At 40.9% G+C, this 25918-nt stretch overlaps 1 long non-coding RNA gene across 1 annotated transcript in view; it reads right to left on the bottom strand.

The window, feature by feature from the left end:
* Positions 1-861: 861 nt before the first annotated feature.
* LOC308064463 overlaps positions 862-25918 on the bottom strand; it is a 91655-nt gene continuing 66598 nt past the window's right edge. The window contains exon 5 of the long non-coding RNA XR_013928392.1: positions 862-25918. This exon is cut by the window's right edge and continues 12847 nt beyond it. This is a non-coding gene — a long non-coding RNA (uncharacterized lncRNA).

Genomic DNA, 25918 nt, shown 5'->3' with positions numbered 1-25918 from the left:
CTGTGAACTCACAAAGTTGAAGAATGCTGAAGTATGATACCATTTGAAAACAGGTTTTCTAGGGAAAGCTGACTTCTTGCAAGGCTTTGGATTTATTTCAGGCATTTCATTACTAATTACAAAAGGCCATATAGAATGCATTTATACCACTTATTGGTTCTGTCTTGGGGCACCTAATATATGGGCTATCTAGCTTTTACACTATATTGCTCTTCCCACAGCTACAAAGCTGCAATAATCTCTATTTGCAACAGTGCTAATGCTTTAATTTTGAAAAGGAGCTGGGAATGGATCTTCAATTCCACTCCTTTACTTAACCAGAATTTGAGCTAAGGATGATATTGCACCATAAACCAGGCTCATAGTATTAGGCTCTGCATTAGCTAAATACGGGTATTATGAATAAAATGTTAGAAAATTCAAATAACTTCAATTTTTATTGATAACTGACTTTCTAATCACTCTCATGTTTGAAAATTAAGCAAGCAAACTCACAACCTAGTCTGAAGTACATTGAGACTGGCAGACCTTCTGGATTTAAAGGGAGTCAAATCAGTTCCTATAGTATGCACACCAGATACGTGGGCTAGGAGCTGAAAGAGGATGCAGTAGAGATATGGAGGAAAATGTGACCTAAGGGAACACATCTGATACAGAGGTTGCTTCATGGCAGTTGTTTTGGGAAAATAACTGGATCAGGGAACTGAAGTAAGCAGAAGTATTCTTCTAGCACTGATTACTTGAGTCAGTTTCATTTCATGTGGAACTTCACTGGGTTTATGAGACTGAAATACCAGGCTCTGTAAGGCAGTTCTTTTCCACACATGGGCATCTCTGTTTTTTTGCAATTTTTTTTGCAAAATTGCAAATAATGCAAGGTGCCACCATGTCTTGTATTAGTCTACAGCAATTCTTGCACCTTAGGGGAAGGGGACTGATTTGGAAGGAAAGGAACTACCCATTGACAAGAGATGTCTGGGGGCTAGAAGGTTCTGCACCTTCATTGCATTCTTGCACACACAGATAAAATATAGAGTGGTTTGGGTCTTCTCTCACCTGTGGCACTGATTAACACTCCCATCAAATGTATCAGTGGAAGTACAGGTCTAACTTATGGTCAACTTACAAAAGTTCATTTTCTTCCTTAGTGTATTTGGTATAAATGGCAGAGTTTTGGCAGTGGGGAGGGCTGCAGGGGTGGTGTCCAGGGGAAGAGACCAGGGGCTGCCTTGTGTCAGATACAACCAGTATCTCCAAAACAGATCTACTGCAGGACACAGCTGAGCCCACCAGCTAAGCTGGCAGTGCCTTTGTGAACATATGTGTTAAAAAGGGAAGAAAAAGGCAGAGGAGGAGGGAACAAAAGGATGAGAAACAAGAGGGAACACCAAAGACAGAGGAGGGACTGCTCCATGGCAGAACAGGTACTCAAGTGTAGGAAGGGATGGTGGCCTGAGGAAAGCCCACAGCAGAGCACAGGAAAAGAGTGATAAACAGAGAGAGACCACTATACATGGAGCCCCCACCTCTGGTGCTGCTTGTTGCCTCACCAATGGGACTGAGTGTAACCTGTCAATAATGAAGGTGGAGAGGAGTCTGAAGTAAACGAGTAGAGTGGAAACAAGGAAGGGAGGAGGAGAGGAGCCTAAAGTGCAACCAAGTCTGGGAAAGTGGAAAAAAGATGGTTTTTCTCTAAGTGTTTTAGTGCTTGCCTTTTATTATTTGCCAATGCTCTAATCAGTAATTAAATGCTTATATGTATTGGCAATAAATTAAATACCTCAGGTCAAGTTTGTTTTGCCCATGACAGTACTTGGCAAGTGATTTTCCCTGCCTTTACCTTGACACATGTAATGTCTCACTCTCATTCTTCTTTTTTCTCCCCTGTCCAGCTGGTTTGGGGTGTGGGAGAGAGTGACTGAGCATCTGGGTGGGTGCTTGGGTGCTAAACTGGGGTGAATTCACAACAGCAAGGAATTTTATTATCAATGTTTCCTCTTCTTCCTTCCTTCCCCTCACTCCCCACCTCCCTACCACCCCACCACCCTCTTTCATCTTGTTTTCTGTCCCTTTATGATAGTTTCAATGGGAGAAGTGTAACAAATACAGTTGACATGAAGGCAAGTTACTGTTCTGGAAGTTAATGCTTGATTCTATCAATTCCACAATAAAAGAAATTGGTCCTATTACAGATGCCTCCAACAGAAAGATACTGGCATCCAGATCACACTGTGCAATGGGATATTCTAACCGGTCTGCCACCATTTTCTACACGAAAAATGTAACTCTATTCCAAAGAACTGGTAGATCTACATACTCAGTATGGTTGCCACCCAAAAGTCAGGTAAATGGGCTTGTGTTGTATGTTTTTTGCTACCTTACTTCCTCTCTCACTGTGTTTCCCTCTTTCATATTCGTCTGCCATTTTTGGGGTGACAAGGTCATTTTTATTAAATGTGCATTGAATCACCCTTCTTTTGTTGCTGGTCCCTGCAACTCTTCTACAGTATTGCCAATCCAGCACCACCAGAGGAAGTACTGATTCCAGTAACTTCATAATGTTTAACTCCAGTTCTCAGCTGACCTGACTACTAGCAGGATTTGGATCCTTCCACCTCTAGATATCCCTGATGGGTGTTGACTGTCCTCCCGGTTAAAAGCTCTGTGTGGTGCCCCCTTTCCTGTTAGAAGAAGAAGGAAATAGAAATGGTGATGAAACCCTTTCTCCCCTTGGAAGGGGTCATGCAGCATGGCTGGTGTGCACTGGTAGGATGTTGAGATAAAGAGAAAACTTCCAGCTAAGGTGCTTAAGGTTCACCATATCATAAAGGACAGTGACTACTTCAGTGGGGTGGGGAGCCTTGACTGCTCTCTGGGGGTCCAGACTCCTTTGTGAGCAAGAAACATTTGTTAACTCTTTTCGGGTCTACAGGTTTTGTGTCTCAGCTGCAGTCTTGTGGTAAGCTGATAGGCACAGGGAGCAAATGGTCTGAGAGAAAAAACTCTTGGGTCCCCTTGTTTGGAGAGCTGTCACAGGCCTGCAGTGGAACTGGAAGAAAGGTGCAGATGAAGGTGAGGGAGAGGAGGACAAAGTGTTAAATATGCTGACTTGGACTGCTGGATTGAGCTTTTTGGAGAAGAAGGATGAAGCTATAAAATCGAGATTTATATTTTTATGAGTTCAAGGGAGGATGGCTGCCACTTGCAGTTCGGCTTTGAGTCCCTCTAGTAAAAAAATTGGCTTAGAATGAAGTTAGTGAAGTTTACTTAACACTGTCAGTAAAGTTTCCAAAGAATCCCTCACTCAAACCCCCCTCACTTAACTAATAAATAGATTATATGGGTATGTGAGGAAAGTTATAACAAAACTGGGGCTTTCAGTATTTCTGGTTTCTGAACAGAGTATCTGAAGCAGATGAAACACTTGTATGGTTTTGCTTTTCTTTCCAAGCTTAGCAAGGGTGCTGCTCCAGTAAATGACAAAATCCAGATAGAGTGTGGGAGCAGCAGGATCCCAAATTAAACAACTGGGAGGTTGATAAATGCTTCCAGTAGCAGAGTTAACTACAGATGGAATCGTTTGACCATTCGACACGCCACAGTCCACTTGTTGGGGGCTTCCGACCATCTCTCTGCAACATTAACTTCATAAAAACTTCCATCAAAGAGCCCCCACCAGAGTCACAGTGCCTTTTTTAGAGCATTTTCAAACAGCAGAAATAAACGTTAAAAGATTCTGCCCTTCCTTGGCTTTTTTTCTGACAGTAAATTAGAATCATATGGAATGTATCATTATTTCCACAAAGATTATAATGCAAATTAATTCCTTTACAATAACTTAAAAAAAATCTTTAAAAAAAAAGGTCTTGATTTGGCCAACAAATTCTGACATAGAGAAGTTTTGTTCAAGGCTGATGTATCCCAGTTTGTATTCCTGTCTTTGGCCAGAGGACATTCTTCACTAACCAGCACTTTTAACAAGGAGTTTATTAATATCTTGGACATGATAATTTTGTTCTTAATTTTTTTTCTCCTTTCCAGGTTAGTTGCTTTTTTTTTTTTTTTTTTTTTTTTTTTAAGTACTGCGCTGATATTCTGCACTTCAAAGTGACAAAATAATTGCATACCTGGCATTAGGCAAATAAATCTGCAAGAAATTAGAGTATTTTCATTCTAAGAATCTCTAATAATTGGAGATGATGTAATTTTAAGACAAGAGTTTTCAAAAAGCAGAGGCATAAGAGAAAAGGCATAAACAGGTGGTTCCCCTGCCTTCATGCTGGTGAACACTGAGCAAGAGAATGTCAGTGCTCTCCAGAGAATTTGTTCATTTGGAAGGTGCTTTATCAGGATGTGGATTTTGTGAACTGGAAATTTAACAGAGATGTGAGACTTATTATATGCGGTTGAATGTAAGTAGAGATACAAGAGAGGACTGAGGTGTGTACATTTACGGAAGATGATAATTCATTTATTTGTATTCACTGATTCCCAAATAGCAAAGCTTATGACACTTTTGTTAGCTACCTACATGATGTAATTTCTAAAGAGGACAGCGTTATACATTTATGCTTTAATGCCTGTGTTCTTCACTAGTATTGGAGTTAGGAACATCTGCTGCTCTTCTTCTCTGTGGTTTTTTTTTTTTTTTTTCACAAATTGACTCCAAACACACCTGAGAAACTGCAGAATGATGACCCAGACAGTGGTTGTATTTCCTTCTGAGTTATAAGGTCTTGCTTTACTGTGAGCAGTAAAGTAAAAGTAAAGCAGAGTGAGACTTTGAGTGGTGAAAATCAGAGTTATTTCAGTTCTCTTCATTTTTAGTGCTCTGTAGAGTTCTCAGGATCTAGTAACATTAACAGTGCATCTAAATTCTAGCCGGGAGATTACTTCATAATTGTAGTGGTTTGGAGTTACAACTAAGCAGCTAAGTGTATAGCTATTATTTTATTATTTGTATTCATATGCTGTAGTATTCACAACACACTACCCAATATTAACCCATGCATTGTACACACAAAGACTCAGTGCTTACTCTGAAATGCTCATGGTCTGAACACACAAGCAGGTACTCAGAGGTCTTCAACATTTTAAATTAATTTCTAAATACCTGTATTCACATATTTGTATATATTTTTACTGTATATATCTTTCTGATTTTTCCAGTTATAACATAAAACTAAATTATTTGTCAGAATTGCAAGTCTGGTCACAGCACCTCATTTCTATTCATATTATGTACATCACCCGGTTGTTTAGTCTTGTTTTCTCAACTATATTGAGGTAGAAACTCTATATTTATTTTTCTGTAGTGAACATACCTCTTGGTACCTAGCCTGCTCACAGCTGGCCTTTTAAAGTACAGTCTTTTCAGGCTTCTATCCTTTCTTCATGTTACGTGTCAGATCTATTACTGCTGCTCTCAGCAGCTGTTGAGACAGGCTGTAGGTGATGAGGTGTAGGTATACTGCCCCTGCTAAAGAGTCAGGCCAGGCAAGGTGTTTAGCTATGCACAGATGATATTTGGTGCATAGGACAATGCTCCCTATCAAGCACTGCCACGTCCTACTATATCAACTACTATATCAACTATAACAACCAATATCAACTACTATAAGTATTTTAGCAAATACTGGCACAGATCAGCTGAAAAGAAGTGGTAGCAGAAAATGTCATCGAATTGTTTCACCAGTGTCAGGAGGATGAACTTCATGAAGATGGTTATACCTCCGTTACTGAGCTCCTTTAGGCTGAGGCTCCCAATGTATATTATGAATAGCCATAAATTAGTTATTACAGTTAAAGGGTTGCTAGGACGTTCATTTTACAAATACCAAACAAGAAAAGCCCAAAGGCTGTAGTAGGTGTATTAAAAGATGATTTAGGACCCCAATTCAATTTGAAATTGAGTAACATGTCAACTCCTAAATACTCTACTTATGTTCTCTTTCTGTTCTGAAAGGCTCAAGATCACGTGGGCCAGGTTGCCTGTGGCAGAAGTATCCAGACCTCATGTTTCCTATCCTTATCCCTTGGCCACAAAAAAAAATCTTCCCACCTATCCAGCACTGAGGTAAAACCTTGCTTCCTTCATAAAGAAAAATAAACCATAAGTATCTAGCAAAGACATAGAAAAGCTCTTAAGCAATTTTCTGCTTATTATTATTTGAATGTCCTTCTGATGGGTGACTATGCCTTTGCTAGTGGCACTCAAAGAGCCAAAAGAAACATATGTTATGAAAAGTACCTTTAGCAAAACAGACAGATGGATAGGTAACACTTTAAAACAGGGTGGCCAATGATTAGCAATTCATTTGGTATTCATTGCGATAACATTAATTGTGATGAATAAATTACATTTAGCATCACTTGGAATTTTGTGAAAAGAATGTTTGCCTTTTTGGTGGCTTTGTGAAAAGGAAAAAAATAAACCACTTTTCTATTTTTTTCCATTTTGTTTTATTCTTCCCATCTCAGAAAATAGTTCATTTAACACCAGTCTATGCAAGAAAACCACAAGTTGTGCATCAATGCTATAAAATTTTAAATGCTTCTGATGTTATTATCATATATAAGTAAATTTTCACTCAGGTCATGCTTTAAAGCTTTCCCTTCTTTTACAGCAATTGAAAAATTTCTAAACTGCTCAGTCCTTTCTGCTGCTTCATCACTTTCCTATTCAGTTAAATACACTGCAGAAGTGAAAAAATATACCTATTGCTTGTAAGCTGTAAACAGTCAGTAGATTGTGTTCTGTTGATTACAGACGGTTTATATTGGCTGGACTGGGCTTTAGCTGTCAGCACATAAAGACAGAAATGGACAAAAGAGGCTCTGAGAGCAGATGTTGACACTGGAAGCTCAAATTCTGGGATCCTCAGCCTGTGGCTGTGGAAGCCCAGCTGGGAGAAAGAGACAGGCTGCATTCATAGAGCCTCTCTGGGATCCCTGCCCCATGCAGGTATCCAGCCATTGAGAGACAGGAAGATGAAAGGCTGCTTCACAGATGTCACCTGCTGAGGGTTCAGCAGCCTGTCCAGAAATGTCATGTTTGGCAGCTGGTGGAGGATCCCTCCCACCAGCTCTGGCGCACAGATTCTCACAGTATTCCGGGAAAGATGCTTACACGGGGGCTTCCTAATGAGATGACATTAAAGAGAATTTTTGGCTTCTGCCTCTAACAGCACATTGACATTAACCTAGCTGTCCATTCATTACCCAGTTCTACTGAAGATCAGTCACTCTAGCAAAATGAATTTTAGGCATAAGCACCAAGCCAAATTACCCTGGAAAATTGTTGAGATGGCTATCGCTTCTCATTCTGTTAAACTGATTCTGCATTCCTTTGTTTCTGTGTAAGTTTCTGAAACTGCTCTAAATTCCACTGATACAGGCTCAGTCGAGGCACTTGGCCCCAAAAGCAGCAGAAACTGCAAAATTCCGGAGGATATATGGCACTTAAACATGGCACACTGAAACTCCTGAGTCCTATTATCTGCTTGGGTAATAATACATGACCTCATCAGAACACACATTTAGAACATGGGCAGAAAAGATCAGAGAGTATTGGTAAGAAGATAAAAAAGGAAGGCAATAAGAATTTGGCAGAAGGATGCTAAGATCTGAGCAGAAAGGTGCTAAAGTGAATAAGAAAAAGGTTTACTACTTAAATGGGTTGGGAGGGGTAAATGTTTGCTCTTTTTCTCACCTACGGCCCTCAGGTCAAAGCAAATGGCACATGCTTAGTCCTTTGCCTTTTGGGCTACTTCTAATCTGTATAGAAAGGACAAGGGATCCTTTTCCACACTGCATATAGGCTCAGGGAAATGTCAGGACCTAGTTCCTCTCTCACAAATCAATGACCTTCTCAGAAATGTCTAGAAATATTATTTACATGCATGGGATCTAAAATTGGCATTTGGGTGATCTGCAACAGGAAAGAATTACTCAGAATGGTCAAATTTCTCATTCAATTTTTTGGAAGCTTTACAATCTTCACTTTTTTTTCTTCTTTCTGTATTCAATGTACACATAAGAATAGCTGTGCCTTTAACAAGTGAGATTTTTTTCTAAAGAATCTATCTAGTAGTGTGTTGCCTCTTAATAGCATTCAGAGGTGTCAGCATGTCACTGAGTCCCAGGAGAGGAATTTCACCATGATCATCTACACTTTTTTGCAACTACAGCTTATGTTGTTGTTTTGGTCTTTCCCAAGGAGGCTACTTGCACACCAGGCTAGAATAGGCAATGCTCCTCAAGGCCTTTGGCATAAAACGTTTGCCTGAGAATCCCAAGTAGAAGAACTAACCAGAAATTTGTTCATTATTTACATCAAGTGTTTGAAACTAAAATCACTTTTTGGCTGTGGTGAGTGAAACTTTAGAGCATTAGGGCCATCTTGACACTCTGGGCATTTTTTTGCAAAAGAGAAGGAGAAAAAGTAATGAGTGAAAAAGTAGAGGAGAGATTAACAGAAGGAAGTAAACACACACTGAACAATATATCCCAAATAAATTCACAACATTCACCAATTAGAGAAGCATACAGTGTAAAGGTCTTGAGCTTGGAATGGCCCACTAAAGTCAACAAAGCACTGGTGATTAAAGTTACTGTTAGCTCTCAAAATATGTAAAATGTAATTATTTCCTTCTTTTAAAAGGGACTGGGAGTCCAAACTGGGATACCTTTTTAAAAATCTAATTCTGAAATGGTAAAAGATTTAGTATTTTTTGAAAACTGGATTTTTAATGTGAAATTCTGATAAGGGGAAAATGTAGTTCCAATGGTGTTCATAACATTAAGGCATTGAAAGAAGAATAAAACCATAAAATAAAAGGGTGTCATATACAAAAGCAGAAAAAACCTTAGGTCCTGGCACTTTTTAGTGTTTCTTAGTGCATTTCCTGCCCTTTTTATGAGTGAACTTTAGAAAATGTTGGAATTATTTATTTACGAGACATTAATAAGCTGACCTATGGAATATTAAATATACGTATCAATGAATTTTTATGTTTAAAAAAGTAGTATTTGGTTTAAAATACAGTACTATATTCCCTACCACCAGGTTAGACTTCCGTCTAGTTGAGAGGGAGTTTTTAATTAAAGAACATAAAGTTTAAACGGTTCAGAAAATGTCAACATGGGTTCCTATTTTCAGCCCAACACAGATGATAGAACGAGAGGGCATAAATGAAAATTAAAGAAAAACAAATTCAGAACAGATGTCAGGAAGCGTTTTTTTCAAGCAGCGAATCATAAATGTGTGGAATGGCTTACTAGGCAAGATAGTTAAGGCAAAAACACGGAGGTCATTAAAGAAACAATTAGAAGACATCATGGTGTAGATGGAAAAGGGAATGAGACATGATGAGCCAAATGGCCTCTACTCGCTCCAAGAATGTCTCATGTTCTCAAGAAATCTGGACACTAGTACATGGTTTTAGGGCTCTAGGGTAGGTGCTGGCTAGAAATCCAGACAGCTCTCTCCCTCTCTCCTCCTCCTCTCTCCCTTGCTTTCTGCAGGTACCCTAACACAACTTTCATTAATACCATCAAAGCAGTTTTAATGAAGGGAGCATTTGCATCAAATATGCATTATAGATGCCAGTGAAACTTTGAAACATTTCCTACGAAAAGTGATTTTATTTCCATAAAACAAGTTTGCCAGTGTAGAGCAACAGGCAACCTCTATTAGCAATGATGTCTTCTACTAGGAACATTTTAATATCCTTTCTTGTGACTGTTAACATTACGAAGAAACATTAAACACCGCATGTAAATACCGTCAATGATGGTATGGTAGAACTACTTAAAAGAGAAAGCCAAGTCTTCTAAATAAGTCAGGACAGTGCACCTGGCAAGTTTTACAGCAGAAGCAAAGACTCAGACTTTGCTGTTCTGTCAGAATGGGTCAACCATAGGATATGGCTTAGGTGAGGACAGATAAGAGAGCATTTGGTTTACTATCAATTGCTTACAGCTATGAATGGAAAAGGAGGACAAGCAAATAACCTCTGTTTGCTCAAGATTATTTTGAAACAAAATAGAGGATCTGAAGAGATAATTATATCTAGAAAGTGACAGATGTTAAAACAACAAGATGCTTTAAAAACAAGTATAGACTAGATATGAACTAAACCAGAATTATTGCACTCTGCCAGCTGACCGCAATTATTTCCAGCTTATGCTATTTCAATAACCTGTAAAATTCTAAATATGTGGGAACTAAGGGTCACATTTTTACTTTACAACTCTAGAAAGGGTTCTTTAAAGGGGTAGTGCTTTAGGAGGGTAGGATGATTTTAAATGATCAGAAACCCAGCTCGTGCTTGGTGAAAAAATTACTCTCGTGTTAAGCTGTGTATTATAAACGGAAAACTGCATCTTGCAATGTTCTTGATATAGATGAACTGATATGAAATGCTATTAGGTAATCCCAGATAACAGGTAGGATTTGGTCTTTTAGGCGTGTTGAGATCATGATTACGTGCTGCAAAATTTGAACATTTAACAATGATACATGGTTGGCTTCAGATCCGTTCCCCTCAATGCACTGGCCACATGTGAGGCAGGTGTCTGAGCTCCCATGGGGGATGGGGTGCGTGCGATCTGAACTATAAGGGCAATGCAGCCTAAATAGCAATTTAGTCAATGAAGTGCAAAAAAAATTCAGCTCACCCTGAAGCAGATAGTCATGTCTGGTGAGCTGAATTGCTATTTAGGAACAGCAGCAACTTTAAATCACAGTGCTGTTTGAGAAAACCCTTTGTGTGTGTCACTACTACTATTTTCATTTTCTTTAATCCATTTAGGAAGTGGTTAAATATAAAATACATTGATCCTTCTCCATGAACCCCAGACTTATTGAATGAAACATTGTTTATGGTTAAGGTACTCTATAACTGATTTAGCCATCATAAGCTTCTTTTGTCATCAAGAAAGAGAAACTGGCCTCTCCAAAGGCCAAGGTTTCATCTCAGTCTAAAGGACATCAGATCAATCAACACTATAAAAGTGCCCATTTCTGTCTCTTCAAAGGGATACAAAGGGAGCTCAGGGTGACTATACTGGTGTTGAAATCTCATTAATTCTGGTCATAATGTTCAGTTCTCACCTTTCTACAAACACTCTCTTTATCAATGTATACCTGTACGGCCCTTAGTTCCTTAAAAAAAAAAAATGTTCTTTACTATTGTTTCTTACAAGAAGGTAGAAGAACACAGAACAAAAATCTCAACAGAATGGTTATTTTCCCCTCCCCCTGAGAGAACAAGAAGAGCTAAGAAAAGTCAACAAGCAGGTCTTACCTCTGGTAATATATGGAATCCAAGCAGTATTTCAATAACATTTATTTCTGTAAAGAACATCAACAGAAAACTAAAAAAAGTAAATTTTTGCCTAGCTCTAGAATTTACCCGTGGTTGTTCTCCTTAAATTGTATACAGTGTTTGAACGTAATTGAAATTATACCCTGAAATGTACTTTCCTTCGATCTCCCCCTACTTATAGAAGGGAAATGTAGTATAGAAGGGAGATAGTATGAAATTACAAAACTGAGATATTATTTGGAAGGCAAATAGCATGGCTTCCCATAGAATGGGATGCCTCTCAGGTGGTTCATGCTATCTGAAAAAACTTTTTATTTGTAAGGTGGTGTCAAGACTACATCAATGCCCAGCAGGGAGAGATGACAGGCCACCTCAGAGCAAATGAGCCTCTTTGATGGTTAAGCTTAGGGCAGGACTAGAGGTGCCTGCATCAGCCTGTTCAGTATATAGGAAATCCAGACCATCAGCTCACGTTTGAGACTTAACTTTCAGATGACTGCCAGTAAATGAGGGTGAATCATGGCTACAAAGCTAAGCTGACTGTAGCTGTCTGCAGCTGGAGGCCTGTACATTAAGAGTGCTCTCAGGCAGTGCCATGAGAAACACATAGACCAAAAAGAAAAAATTCAGACTTGTAGAAGAAAAGCAGACACATGCATATACAGAGGCAGACATATGTCTTAATTGCGTTCATGCAGCTATGCATGTTGCCAAATTTCACGTCGTTACATACAATTTGCAGTGAAACAGAAACATCTCAGATAGAGGAATTAGCAATACAGGCTTTCAATTTTGTTTGGGTGGGTAAGGAAATGCTCACCAAGGTTCATCACATGAAGTGCCAAACCCACTGTGATTTAGCAATTCTAAACACTGTGGAAGTTTAATAAAACAGGCAGTAAATTGGCTTATGCCATTGGAGCTGTGCTTTTGGCTACATGGCTGAGCATTTGTTTTGGAAGCTGGAGACTCTGGTTTTGGTCCCAGTGTTAATTAATTGTACCATGCATTTGCACTGCAGTCCACTAAGGAAGGTGTAAGACAGTGTCTGGATGTGGATTATTTAAACATTACTGACTCATCCAAAGGGCTTTAGTGGCCAGGTAATGACCAGCTGTAGCAGTTAAGGGCTCTAGGTGAAGCCAATAGTTCCACATTTGTGAAGGACCTCCAAGTGACTCTGTGCTGCTCAAATAATTTTGGACTGTTTTTTTCTTCTGTAATTTGATTTATTTTTTGAATGTTTTTAAAATCTAAGACTTAATGTCATTAGACTGCTGCTCTGCTCTGCCAGCGCACAGCACACTCTGTTCAGTGGTCACAGTCTGCTCATCCTTGCTTTACCTTAATGGGAAATTGTTCTGTCTGAAGCAATGCAAAAGCAAAGTATTATGTGCAAATTATCTTAAAATTAAATGTTTCTCTGTGGATGGAAGATGTCAGCTCTCCCTCCAAAAGACAAATTGAGAAAAATAGTTTCTGAATGGAAAAACAGAAAAAGTCCAACTCTCCAAACAAGTACCGGGGTAGCTGTTCAGATCTGTGGAGCTGTCAGTGCCTTCTCACATCCTGTTTAAGGCTTGATTGACTTTCTAAAGCACATACCTTGCTCCACTCCTCACGCTGCACTCAGGACTACCGAGGCTTCACAGCCTGTACGGAGTGAAGGGCACTCTGTAAGAGGCACAGCGGCTTCCTCTGAGCAGCGAGGAGCAGGAGCAGTGCTGTGCTGAAGAGCAGCGCACGCTCTGCACCATGGCATCCAGCCACTAATAGTGGAGTCAAGGCCACTGCATCCACTCCCCACTTTGAAAGGGGATTTATCAGGCCTGTTGCTGTTTTATCCCTGGATGGCTGGAGCCATAACAAGCAGCAGACATTAGAGTAGAACGTAGGCTTAGACTACCCTATTGTCTTTAGATGGGTATTTGCTGCCTAACACACTAGGATTCAAAATTATTCCTCCTTTGTTATAACTTAAAGGACCATGTTGAATAGAAGGCATCTGGAGAGCAAACTGTTGGTAACACCTACTAAAAAAAATTTGCATGAACCTGAGAAAGACAAAGCAGTGGGAAGTTCTGCTGTGGGGCATCGGCTGCCTTCCATGGAATGACCAAGAACTGATGGAGACCTCCTTCAGGTGCGTGGTTGCCTCAGGCTGCCTGCACAGTCATGGCATCTTTTGGAAGTTTGGCTTTTATTCTGAATGTGAATCCATCTGGGGAAATCTTGCCTGTCTCCACAGACTGCATAGGGAGCTTCATGGTCTTCCACTGACAAGTACAATTTCACATTCGTGCTTAAGCCCAGTGGAAGCCAGATCAGCTGAAAGCTGAGCATTTCTCACTCACTTTCTGTGATAATCACAGTGAGAAAAAGAGAAAATATCTACAAAGAATAAGGAAAAGATCAGAATCAAAAGACTGATAAGGAAGAAAAAGGTATGGAAACACAGTATGAGAAGGGAATGCCAATGGAGCTGCAGATGGAGAGTGAAGTGTCTTAACACAGAACATTTTAAAAACCCCACCGTTATCGCTTTGATGCTAGTTTCCTATTTCTTCATAAACTAGGGGACTCAGTGAACCAGAACTGAAGAACTTCTTCCATTTTTGCTTCTCTCTTAAGTTTCAACTTCTACTAGCAGTAAGCAGCAAGTAGGTAACTGGTACTTTTGTTCTGGCAGACCTTTCCTCTAGAATAAATTCCCATATGTTAAAAGATTTGTTTTGATTTTATATGCTTTAAAGATATTTTTCTATCAATACTGTTCACAATTTAATTACAATAATTAACATAGTTTTCCAATATTTTTTTTGTGCCTTTGATTATATGCCTAAAAATGTTGCAGCTGTGTTTACCTATATCCCTTTTGTCTCAGGCTTCATCTGAAATGAGAATATCATTTTATATATAGCTTTCCACTGGCTTTGTGAACTGTTTTTCATAATATCCCAGTTTAGCTTCACATAGATTCATACAAAGGAATGTACTCAGCACTCTCAATTTGAGTGGTTCTGGAACAGAGATCAGGATAGGCAGAAATTCCTTGTGTAAATTGTGTGACTTTTCAAGAAACAGGAAAATATGTTTTCTGTTTGAACAACACAAAAATATGTATTACCAAGAGAATGCTGGGGGAAAAAAAGTGGTGGAAAGATACACTTTTGTCTCTCATTACTGAACAGAGAAGATAATATTAGAAAAAGCTGTTGGTGAGAAACTGAATTTTTCTCCTTGTTTCTAGTAATATATGCAATCACTAAATGCTCTTTCATCATCCTTTGCCTAGAAATATTAGTTTATTTTCCATGTAGCTGACCTATTTCTGGGAAATGGGCAAGGTGAAATGTAATTCAGCTTTGTACAGCTGATGTGGACAAGAGATCTCTCACTCATTATTGAAGCATCAGCTACCATATGTGGTCCGTAGATCAGCCAAACATTTGTGGTCCAGCAGCTGCTAACATGAATTTCTAATGGATTAGGCTTTGGAGTCTCTTCACTGGGAATTGAAAAGGTCCACAGAGTTTCCAGAGTGGCCATTGGGATTCCCTTCCTGCATGAACAGAATCCAAAAGGGCCTATCTGAAAGCAATTGTTTCATGTAGGTTGCTTTGCTTGCCAGCTCCGAAAGGCAGCTAGCAGAAAGCGAACTGCTGTTGGGGTGGGGAATTTTAAAGCAATTCACCGAATGACTTGAGAATTGCTAGTTATGTGAACATAAGAATGGAAAGCAAAGACCAAGAGAGGAAGAAGAGGACAAAATCTGGGGGAGGAAGGAGGAATGGACAAAAAATTTAAGGATAAATAATAAAAGGTGGGTGAACAGGACCTCTAGGTCCTAAGGTGTACGTAGAGGAAGGCTCCACATTTCCTGCTACCACATTTCGTTGAAAACAGTTTGCCAGAACTGGATGTTCTGAGAATGCAGTACCTTAAATCTCCAGTTATTACTGAAATATACAGATTTCATAGCACATTGAACAGATGAAGAATAAACTGAGGCAAAGTACTCAAATGGCTTCATTTTCTCTGTAGCCTATATAGCATAGTGGAAGTTTTCTACTGAAAAATCAGTGTGCTATGGATTGGCATCACCTTCCTCTGTGTTGTGTCCATTGCGTCTGTGATCCTTCTTTCATAAATGTGCCCAACAGGCTATTTAAAAAGAGACTGGGCTCTCTGATACATTTTTTTAAATGCTTTTGTGTACCATCCACAGTACTTTCCAGGGAAATAATGTTACGAGAGACTGAGATTATGTACTATTATCAACCTTAACTCCTTATAAATCATGAAACTTTAAAACTGTGAGATGCTTTTTTTGAAAAAAATATTTTCTGATTTCTGTTTGTGTGGTATGATTCAACCTGTTTGCCACAGCTTTGAGGGCTAGAAATCTGTTGGTTTTATGTTGGAAGTTGAGATTTCCACTTAAGCAGTGCTAATTTGGGAATTAGTTTTCAAGAGAAATGACAAATATTTCAGTATTCATAGTAAATTCATGAATTGCACAACTCTCTTGACTTTTGAAGACGTCTCAAATTGCTGCCTCTTTTTTGTGGACAGCCCCTTATTAACTGATCATTTCCTGTGACAACTGCTGGTTTTATTTCTTGGTCACGTAAGACAGGTTTCCCCTCTATACTTCGTTCCCTAAATACTGATTTGGCAGAGTTTGGTTTCTTAAGTCAAAAGGAGTTACATGCTTCCTTCAGGCATTTTAAGTGAAGCTAATTTTAATATTAAAAATTATAGACTTACTTCAGTCATAAAATACAATCAGAACTCCAATATAATAATACAATTTCAATACTCCATATAATGGCATATCCCAGCATTAAATACAGTCTTAGTTAATTAATATCTTGCTGTAATTCTGAAAGACTGTTTAATTTGCAGGATGTTTTTTGAAATTTGGCTTTGATTCTGGAGCATAAATATTTGCTTTACTACACAGAACATTAGGGAGCAGTCAAAGCGGGAAGCAAATCATCCCTATATCTCAGTCTGTATTCTCTGAATGGGGTCAAGTTAATTTGCACCAACGCAGGTTTCTGATGTACTATGGAATTGGGCCAGAGGCATTGCCTTCTCAAGGAGTAAGCCCTGTTATTTAAGGTGTCAATTTTCTTCCTTCAGGAGATCCTTATTTGCTCAGATTTTCCTGAAACAAGTTGAACTTCTGGCTCTTCCAGCAAAAGACACCGCAATGTGTCTAAGCTCAGCTGAGCACAAACTGACACCAGTGCTGTAAGCTGCCGCAGAACTGGTGGTAATGATAAAAATGACCTTTTAGCATTCCTCCATTTCTGGGCTCTGAAGGGTGAAAGTTTAGGGTTTATGTTATTTTGCCTTTTTTTTTTTTTTTTTTTTTTTTTTTTTAAAAGAGGTGTCTGCTAGGAAGTACAATCACTAAGAGTGTTTGAACAGAGCTGGGTACCAGGGAGGTACGTGCCCCAGCCTCGGCCTGTTACTTCTTCTGAGATATTCAGTGTCCGAAAGGTCCTGAAAATAGTGTATTTTCCCTAAAGGACAGTTTTCCTCTGGCTAATTCATTAACTGAGCTGGAGAAAACACTAACAGAGTTCATAATCGTGGCGATGAACGTGAAGGGTGGATTTTCCTGCAGGAGGTGTGCAGCAGCAAAGGAGACAGGCAGCCTGCCGAAGGAGACACCCAGGCTCGGTCTCAGGGCGACAGCGAGGGGCGGCAGAGCGGGAAGCTGAGGGGCGGGGGGGCGCGGCGCCGGGGCCCAGCGCGGCTGCACAGCAGGCGGCCTCCCTCGCCAGCCGGGCCGGGAAGGCGGCGGCCAGCGCGGGGGAGCGGCCAGGCGCCCGCGGCCCTCCTGACACCCCGGGGCCCTCCTGACATCCCGGGGCCCGCCTGCTAGCCCCGGGCCCCTGGCCCTCCTGATAGCCCGGGGGCCCTCCCGCCAGTCCGGGGCCCCCTGCCAGCCCCTGGGCTCTCCTGACAGTCCAATGGCTGCCTGCCATCCCCGGGCCCTCCTTTCAGCCCCAGGCCACCTGCCAGCCCGCCCGGCCCCAGGGCAACGATGGTGCTCAGGGGACACCTGGGACAGTATCACTCCGCTTCTCAGAGGGAGGCCTTGCACCCGCAAAAGGGCAGAGGGGATCCCAAATAGCGGGCTCAGTCCTCACAGAGGGCACAAAACTTCGTCTTTTGATTGGCATCCGGGTAGCTGATGGCCTTGATAACTACATATCCCACATAAAACTGCTCAAGGCTTTATCACTCCTCAGGACTTGAGCCAAGATTTTTTTTTTTTTTTAAATCTTGGCTGCTTTAAGTGATACGCCTCAGTAAAAGTGAAGTCACCTAAATGCCTCTCTGTAGAGCAAGATGCTTAATTTTGATCAGCAGAAATTGGAAAAGTTGATCTTGTGACTTCCCTTTGAAAGGAAGACGTTGTGCTCTGTGTGTTGAAGTACTCTCTTCATTCACTACTGCAAGACAGTTGAATCAGACTTGTAAAAACATGGTTCAAAAGCTTTCTTAAGAGTGACAGTGCAATATTAAGCATATGGGCATAAGTTGCTAACATCGCACATTGGTAGTCTTGAAATAATTTTACGCATTAAATGTACTGGATTCACAAGTAGAACATACTTTTGTAACTATTGTATTGTGAACTCTCTCTGGGATCGAGGACACCTGTGGCTTCTTCAGCTGGATCAAAGGTATTCAAATACCACATTGTGTCGTCAGTAGCAATGGTACAGCTTCAGTGTTTTCAGTAGGTTTGCCTGGGCAGGTCAAGTGGCACCTTCAAAGGCATAGTTGCTACGTTGCTACAGCAGGAGAAATAAAACCCCAGCTGCATCATCAGAAGGACTAAGAGGAGTGAAAAAGCCCTGGAAGCCTTATTGTCACCAACAAATGAAAAATTCTAAAAAGATGCAGGCAGCAAAACTGCTAAGTGATAAATTAGGATTTTATGTGATATCTGCTGCAATTTAGAACAGTTGTACAGCTTGAAACAGTATTTCTTACTTTTTGGACCACAAAGCTGCTGTTCAACCCTCAGCATTTCTGGTGAATCATGATACATTTTTGCCAACCATTGGGCATTCCTGTGGGTCACCGTGTATCCTATTGGTCTATGGTTTTACTGAACTCAAAGGCAATGTGGTATGGCTGGCTGTTACACTTCACCAGACTTCTGCTGATCATCACCACAACTGCATGGCCTACTGGTGGTACACTGAGTGCAGCTTGGAAGCTACAGGGTCAGAAATGAACCCATTGTCTGATGGGGGAAGAGGGAGAGGAATTTGTAGAGCAGGCATCTGCATCCAGGCTGTTGTTCTAACAGGCTGTGAGAGGCAAGAGACATTCTTCTCATCTTCTGGTGGCCTCAGCAGTCCGTTTCAGCAGCACACAGTAACATATAGCAAGTAGCAAAGCAGGTCATTACAGTGCTGTTTGCATCCATTTATTAAGGCACATTTCCCTCTCCCTTTTCATATCTCATTCACATGCTGTCTTGGTACTGAATACAGACAGGACAATTTGATTCAGACAAATTTTTTAACCTCTGCAAAATTTAAGGCTCCTTTTCAAATGTAAAAAAAAAAAAAAAAAAAAGTAAATGATCAAAGGGAATAGGAAGACCATCCTGAAGGGAGGGGTGACAACAATGGAGATAGTCTGTCTGAACAAATCCTATGCATGGACAGCATCTCCAACCAGAGTAATTACTTTCTCTTCTCCAAGGAAGTGGGAGTGGAAAACCTATAGTTCAGTCCAGACTGCTTGTAACAATAAACCAAATACCTTCCACAAAGAGCACTTCAGTTACTCTCAGATACCTTTGGCATTCTGGAGATCAGTCTTAACCAGTCTGTGGAAGTAAAGAAACTCTCTTGCTTCAAACACTTTGAGTTTCCCAATACCAGTCACTAATGGCCGGGAGATAGCCCAAGTGCTTAATTTTATCTTTAGAATACTGGTACTAAAAGAGGAAGAAACAAACGGATGTTAAGAAGCAAAAGAAGTTTATTAGAAGTGGTAAGGAAAAGGACATTTCAAGGTCTTCACCTTCTTGTAACAGCTAAGGGCATCACATAGAAGTGTCATGCACTGACGATATGAGATCTTGTTAACAAAAGCCAGACAATGTCTCGTAATATCAGGATAGCTCTGCTTCTGACAAATCAAGAGGTTTATACGGGTTACATTTGGAGCACTGTGTGAATTCTCATTCAAATTAGAAATAACTATTCTTGATCTAGAGGCCAGCCACAGCAGGATAGAAGACTCCAAATTAACAAATGCATGTTGCAAAAGACAACAAAAAGATTAGAGACAAGATGAGAAAGATGAATGGTCCTCTTGACCTGTCCTGGCTTCTGGATGCCCAAAGTCATCATCCTGTCTGACAGAAGGGGAGGAAATCATGACAGAGCCTTGAGTTTCTGTGAAACCTGATTATGTACATGGTCAGAGGGCTCCCACAGGCCTCCAGCACTGTGGCCCAGCAATGCCTAGGCTTTCTGCTGCTGGGATCACAGGAGCACAAAGGACAAAATTAGGACTCAGGCCAGTCTATTATCAAGGATGGAGACATGCCTGCAGAGTCCCTTTTGCCTAGCTTTAAGCTCATGCAGAGTCAATATTTAGGTAGTCAGGCTCATTTTCAGTCAGAAGGGAAAGGTGAACACATTTTTATGATGCAGTCAACCTTGGCTATTTCAGAAATTTGCTTTAATGAAGAATTTGCTGTCCAGAAACTCCCTTTGTTGGTTGACTCAGATTTTAGATGTTGAAGTTCGTCAGATGAATCCTGACCCCAAGACAGAACTGGTTGTTATGAGTTGCTGTAATTGCCATTTTAACTGTGTCACGCATGTTGTATGGTCTTTTCAATGTCCTCCTGTGTGTTTCTTGTCCTTAGAGATCTCCCACCATGAAAATTTCTGGCCCTCAGTTTTCAGCTTTTCTTTTTTAGCTTTTCTTCTGTGTTGTTCTCTTACTTTTTTTCACCCCAAATGCTCATGTGCTTCCAACCCTGACTACTTTTGTCTAACAACACTGTCCTTATTCTCCCCCTTCTAAAGTAAATGAAACCATCTATATGCAGGGGTGAAAGGAGAAGGTTTTCTTTTGATCTAGCAATCATCTCCTCTAGTTTCTTCTCCTGTATCTGGCTGCTTGGGTCAGAGACACATGATTTGCTTTGTGTTTCTATAGTGCCTGGTACAATAGAGCTTGCTTCATGGCTAGAGCTCTAAATCACAACGATTGTACAAAGAACAGGGGAATAATGAATAGTAAATGAAGTAAGAGCTAAGTAAATAGAGAACTACGGTGAGGGAAAAGGGAGTATATGGACAGCAATACGAGAGAAGACCAGAAACAAAGAGAAGGGGAGAAAGAATTAGGAGATGCAGTGAGAAATATATTGGAGACTGAAGGTGAAAAGTCACAGTACCACAGTAGCAGGAGAGGGACTGGAAATGGAAAAAAAAATATCAAATGGGAAAAAAGATACTTCATGAAAATAACACTGGAAAGTGAATAACATGGAAGTAGTTCAGTAAGCCACAGAAGGTTTAAAAAAACCTCAACCCAAACAGTTAAAAGAAAATAACAGGATAAGGTGAGAGGAAAAAAAAATAATAAAAAAAGGCAAACAGGACAACCAAGGCATGGATAAACTGATTGACTCCAGTCCTGTAAGAACACAATTTTGAAGTTAAGGCTATCGAGCTTACTTCACCTGTGGACTGTCTGCATTTTCTTTTTTCTTTTGTCTTTCTCTCTCTCTTTTTTTTTTTTTTTTTTTTTTTTTTTTGGCATTTATGCAAACCTTCTTACTATGGTATCTTTATCAACTTATTTTCCTGAGGTGATAGAATAGCCTGCTTTTCCACCTGGTTCCTCTACAGTTTGCATTCAGAAATGGCTGAGTGATAGTGGGCAGAGATAAAATCTGCACCATTAATTTTGCAGCCTGAGAGTGACAATGTTCAGTCCTTCCTTGTCAGCCAGAGCCCTCAGATGCATAGCTCACCCTGAGCTACATGTGTACAGTTGAGGGCGGGGTTTAGTGCTGCTTTCCAGCATACAATTAACACAGAAGGTCTATACATTATCTCATCTTGTGTTTTTATTATTTGCAGCTTATTGTTCAACTGAGCATGTATCATTGGTTAATTAATGCTGCCAACACTGTGCTCCACTAAATGATTGTTTAGCCTAGAGTGGAATAAAATACTACAATGACTAATACAGTATCATTATGTAACAGAAAATTAAAAATTTGATAATTTGATTGGAAGTCTCAGGTGAGTTTTTTGTATGGAAGTGTTAACCTCAAGTAGCTATAAACAGGTAAATGTTTTATTCAGCTGACTGATAAGGAATAAATGCTTATGATATAAATTATGTATAATTAATACTCCTGGGATAAAAAAAAGTATGCTAATAGGTTGTCAGTTAATTAGGAAAGGAATATGAGGTAAACAAAGGTGATTAGAATATACCCTGGGACCATAAACAGAAATTGTGCCTTAAATAATCTGTTAAAACCCCCCTCGCATTAAACAGCAAATAGTTCAGCTTTAATTCAGAGCAAAACCATAGTGCTTTACAGAGAAAGGCACAGTGGAGATGTTAAATAAAGAAACAGCTTGTGATAACAGATCTGGGGGCTGCAGAGTAACTCACCTTCCCTGTTCTGCTCTACCTTGTTTTGTATATTGTCTTGATCTGTCCTCAGATAAAAGAAGGCTAAAATAAGCTTTGCAAAAAATATGACAAATAATGTGCTAGAGGTCCAATCTTACATTTTAGCTCACAAAAAAAGAATAGCTTGCACTGGTTGATCTTAAATCTGCAACGTGGGAAGTGTTCCCCACATCAGTTTATGCCTCTTACCTGGCCCCTGACTCACTGTTCCTCCTTGCTTCTGCCAGTATCTTCATGTGATAAATGAGACCTTTCTCCTTCCTGCCATTCTGTAATTTTATTTGGGCTAGACGTTTGAGATATTTTCTCATGAAACAGGACTAAAGTAGAGAAAGACATGACAGAGATGAATGCTCATTACAATGGCAGCCAAGTCTTTCCTTTGTGTCGGAAGGGGACAGATCTGCATTGCTCTTAAGGCTGGACTAGTGCCTTGTAAGAACAGCCATCCTAGAGAAGATTGAAGATTCATCTCCTCAGTGCCTTGTTTAGGACAGTAACCAAAAGCAGCTGTTGAAGGAAGAGTTTAAGAACAAAACAAGTATATATGATACTTCCTTTTAATATTCTCCTGGCCTTCGATCACTTGCAGCTCAGTGGCTTGCTTATCTCCAACGTTTATCCTCCATTAGTTTGGCCATTCCTCCTTTGACTGTATGTAGACAGCTGTTCCTGAGACCATTCAAGGAGAATGGTGAGACCGGTGTCCCTGATGTGAAACCCACCAGAAAATGCTGAGCTGAGCCAGTGCAAACTAAAGAGGGTCATTACTTAAAGGAGCACAGACTTATTATGGGTTGTAGAGGGAAAAGAATTTGATATGTTCAAAACATATGTTCAAAACATAACAGGATGTTTCAAGTGGAATACAAGGCTTATTATGGATTGTTAGAGGAACAACCAAAAATGGGGAAAGAGAAAGATCAAGGTTGGTTTGAGACCAACAAGCATGGGAAAATAGAAGATAAAAGGGATAAAAGAGGCTGGTTAAGGGTAAAAGGATGTCTGGTCAATATACTTGTCTGAGTTCCCTGCTCTCTACAATCTATCATATAACCTTACTAAATCCTGTTTATATCTATGCTCTGTGTGGGTGCACACTGTATTCTGAGGCTGTGAATGCGACAGCTAGCAATCTTTGAGTTGGAGTAGTTGGTGGGTAGGAGAGGTCTCCGTGCCAGCCACTGGAGCGAGAGTCTGTTGACCTAAAGGGCTTACAGGTCCCAGTGCCAGTGAGTGTCTAAGAACAGCTACTGGGAGATCCAGACTGTGTGTATAGATGCTCCACCAATGGATTTCAATCCTTATAGCTGGAGAGGAGGAATAGGACTGAGCCTCTGTGCTGTCCATGTTGAGTAGAGGGTATGCTTGCGTGGGTGTTGTTAAAGGCACTGTTCTCTGTGCTGATCCACGTGGCTGGCCATACGACTGTGTCTGCTGGGAATACGTGCCCAGCTGCCTCGCCACTGGCTGGACCTGGGGACATGGCACTGCAGCAGCCTCACACCTATGTGAGACAGGAGAGATCCCCATGGGTGCCAAAGCCACTGCATTTGGTTACCTCTGACAGTCTACAGCTGCAATCTATAGCCTACAACAGAACACATGCATGCTGAGAGGTATTGCACAGGTCAGCCACATACTGCTGGCCGCTGTTTTTTCTGAATTGCTCTCCTCCTACCTTATTTGACAGTCTCTGGTTCACATCTCCAAAGAGGGAGTGAAAGTTGGCAACTCTCTGCTCTCTCTGTGCCTCTGCTGAAAGTTCATCTAAGCAGTTGTCCTGGTTTCAGCTGGGATAGAGTTAATTTTCTTCTTAGTAGTTAGTACAGTGCTGTACTTTGGCTCTGATCTGAGAACAATGCCGATAGCACACTGATTTTTTTAGTTGTTGCTGAGTGATGTTTATACTAAATCAAGGACTTCTCAGTTTCTTGGTCTCTGCCAGCCAGAGGGCTGGAGGGGCAATGGAAATCGGGAGGGGACACAGCCAGGCAGGTGACCCAAGCTAGCCAAAGGGATATTCCGTACCATATGACGTCATGCTGAGTATGTAAACTGGGGGAAGAATAAGGAAGGGGGGGACATCTGGCATTATGGCACTTGTCTTCCTGAGTAACCGTTACGTGTGATGGAGCCCGGCTTTCCTGGGGATGGCCGAACACCTGCCTGCCCGTGGGGAGTGGTGAATGAATTCCTTGCTTTGCTTTGCTTGCATGAGCGGCTCTTGCTTTACCTATTAAATTGTTCTTATCTCAACCCTTGAGTTTTACATTCCTTTCTGATCCTCCTTCCCATCCTTCTGGGTAGGGGGGGAGTGAGCAAGCGGCTGCATGGTGCTTGGTTGCTGGCTGGGGTTAAACCACAACAGCAGTGCTCAGAGAAAAATATCAGAGTGTGGAGCAATCACCACAAAACAGAGCCCTTTGGGAGTCACCACCTACTTTTTGCAGTGAGCTGAAGTTACAGTAGTGGTTATGGTATGGAGGGATATAGCCTTCCTCCTGCAAAAGCCAGTCCCTTTGAAAAGAGATTAAATTTTTTTGAGCTATCTTAAACAACTGTGGGGGAGTCTAATGCTGCCACACACCTAATGATGTTCTTCAGGTCTCATTAAGTGGGATGAATCAGGTCATTGCTGTTTTTCTAAGGTGCACAAATGAATATTCTTCTGTCCCTTACACAGTTTAGTCTTAGAACTGATATAAAACCATTTTCAAACATGTTCAGCCTGCAGGGTGTGTCATTACCAGTTTCTCAGTGAATTGAAAATATAACTTGAAAAAAAAAAATGATGTAGAGACCAGAGCCTAATTTCCAAAGAAACTCTTCTCCACAGAATGGTGTAATCCTTGGTGGAGCTGCTTGGCAAGTTAGGTGTGTTTTTGTATTTGTAGGATCAGCTAATGAAATGCACAAATTAAATCTCCATTGTATATTGTACAGTTATTTCAGGGAGCAGCATGGGCTGGAGGCCCCCTTGGGGTGTGGAGTCAGATGTGAGGGTGACCCTGCACTGGCCATGCCCTCACCCACCGGGCACAGTCCCATGGGGTTGGTAATGGGGTCTAGTGAGAGACCGCTAACATAGGAAGTGATGAACTGGGGCCAGGGCACAGCCAGAGGCTCCAGCCAGGAGCAAAAGGAGATGGGGACAGGGATGGGGCTAGAGACCAGCACTGCTGCGCCATCACCGAGGTAGGGACTGATGGCCTTAAGGGGGGCTGCAATGGGGTCCTGAACCATGGGCGGGATGGGGTAAGGTCCCAGAGTGGCTGGGCAGGGACAGTGCTGGTGGTGTCCTCAGGGCCCTGACAGATTTTATTGGATGATTGCTTAAATTATGTGTGATGAATACGTGTCATAAACTTATTATTAGTAGTAATATTTATATCCCTGTACCACCCTCACAGACTATCAGACAATGACCTTTCCCAAGATTAGCGGGGGAAGTAATCTCTGAATGATGAAGCCCAGAAGACACAACCAAATGTATGCATTTCCCCTGAGCTTTTATCCACACAGGAATAAAATCAACTAGTGTTGGCTTGGATCGAGATGGTTTCCTATGCATATTAAGGTAAACTAATCGCTGTCTTTCAGATATGGCAACTTCATAATTATACAGAAATCTACAGAATACAATATAGCAAAAGTGGTCTAAAGCAAAAGAGGATCTCAGGAAGGCAGCTAGCTTTGCTGGGTGGTGCAGATGTGGCCATAAACTTGCTTATATTTGGGCTATCTGAAAGTGGTATTTGATTTCACCCAGATAGCAAGCTACCTCATGAAGTAGTCTGAAATCAAAACTCTTTCAAGTGTAGTATATCACTCCTTCAGCTCCTTTTAATGAAAGATAGGAACATACT

This window comes from Falco punctatus, assembly GCF_963210335.1.
Source record: "Falco punctatus genome assembly, chromosome: 5".
NCBI classification, from domain to species: Eukaryota; Metazoa; Chordata; class Aves; order Falconiformes; family Falconidae; genus Falco; species Falco punctatus.
The sequence above is the reverse complement of the archived record's forward strand: the minus strand, read 5'-3'. Positions and strand labels throughout refer to the sequence as shown.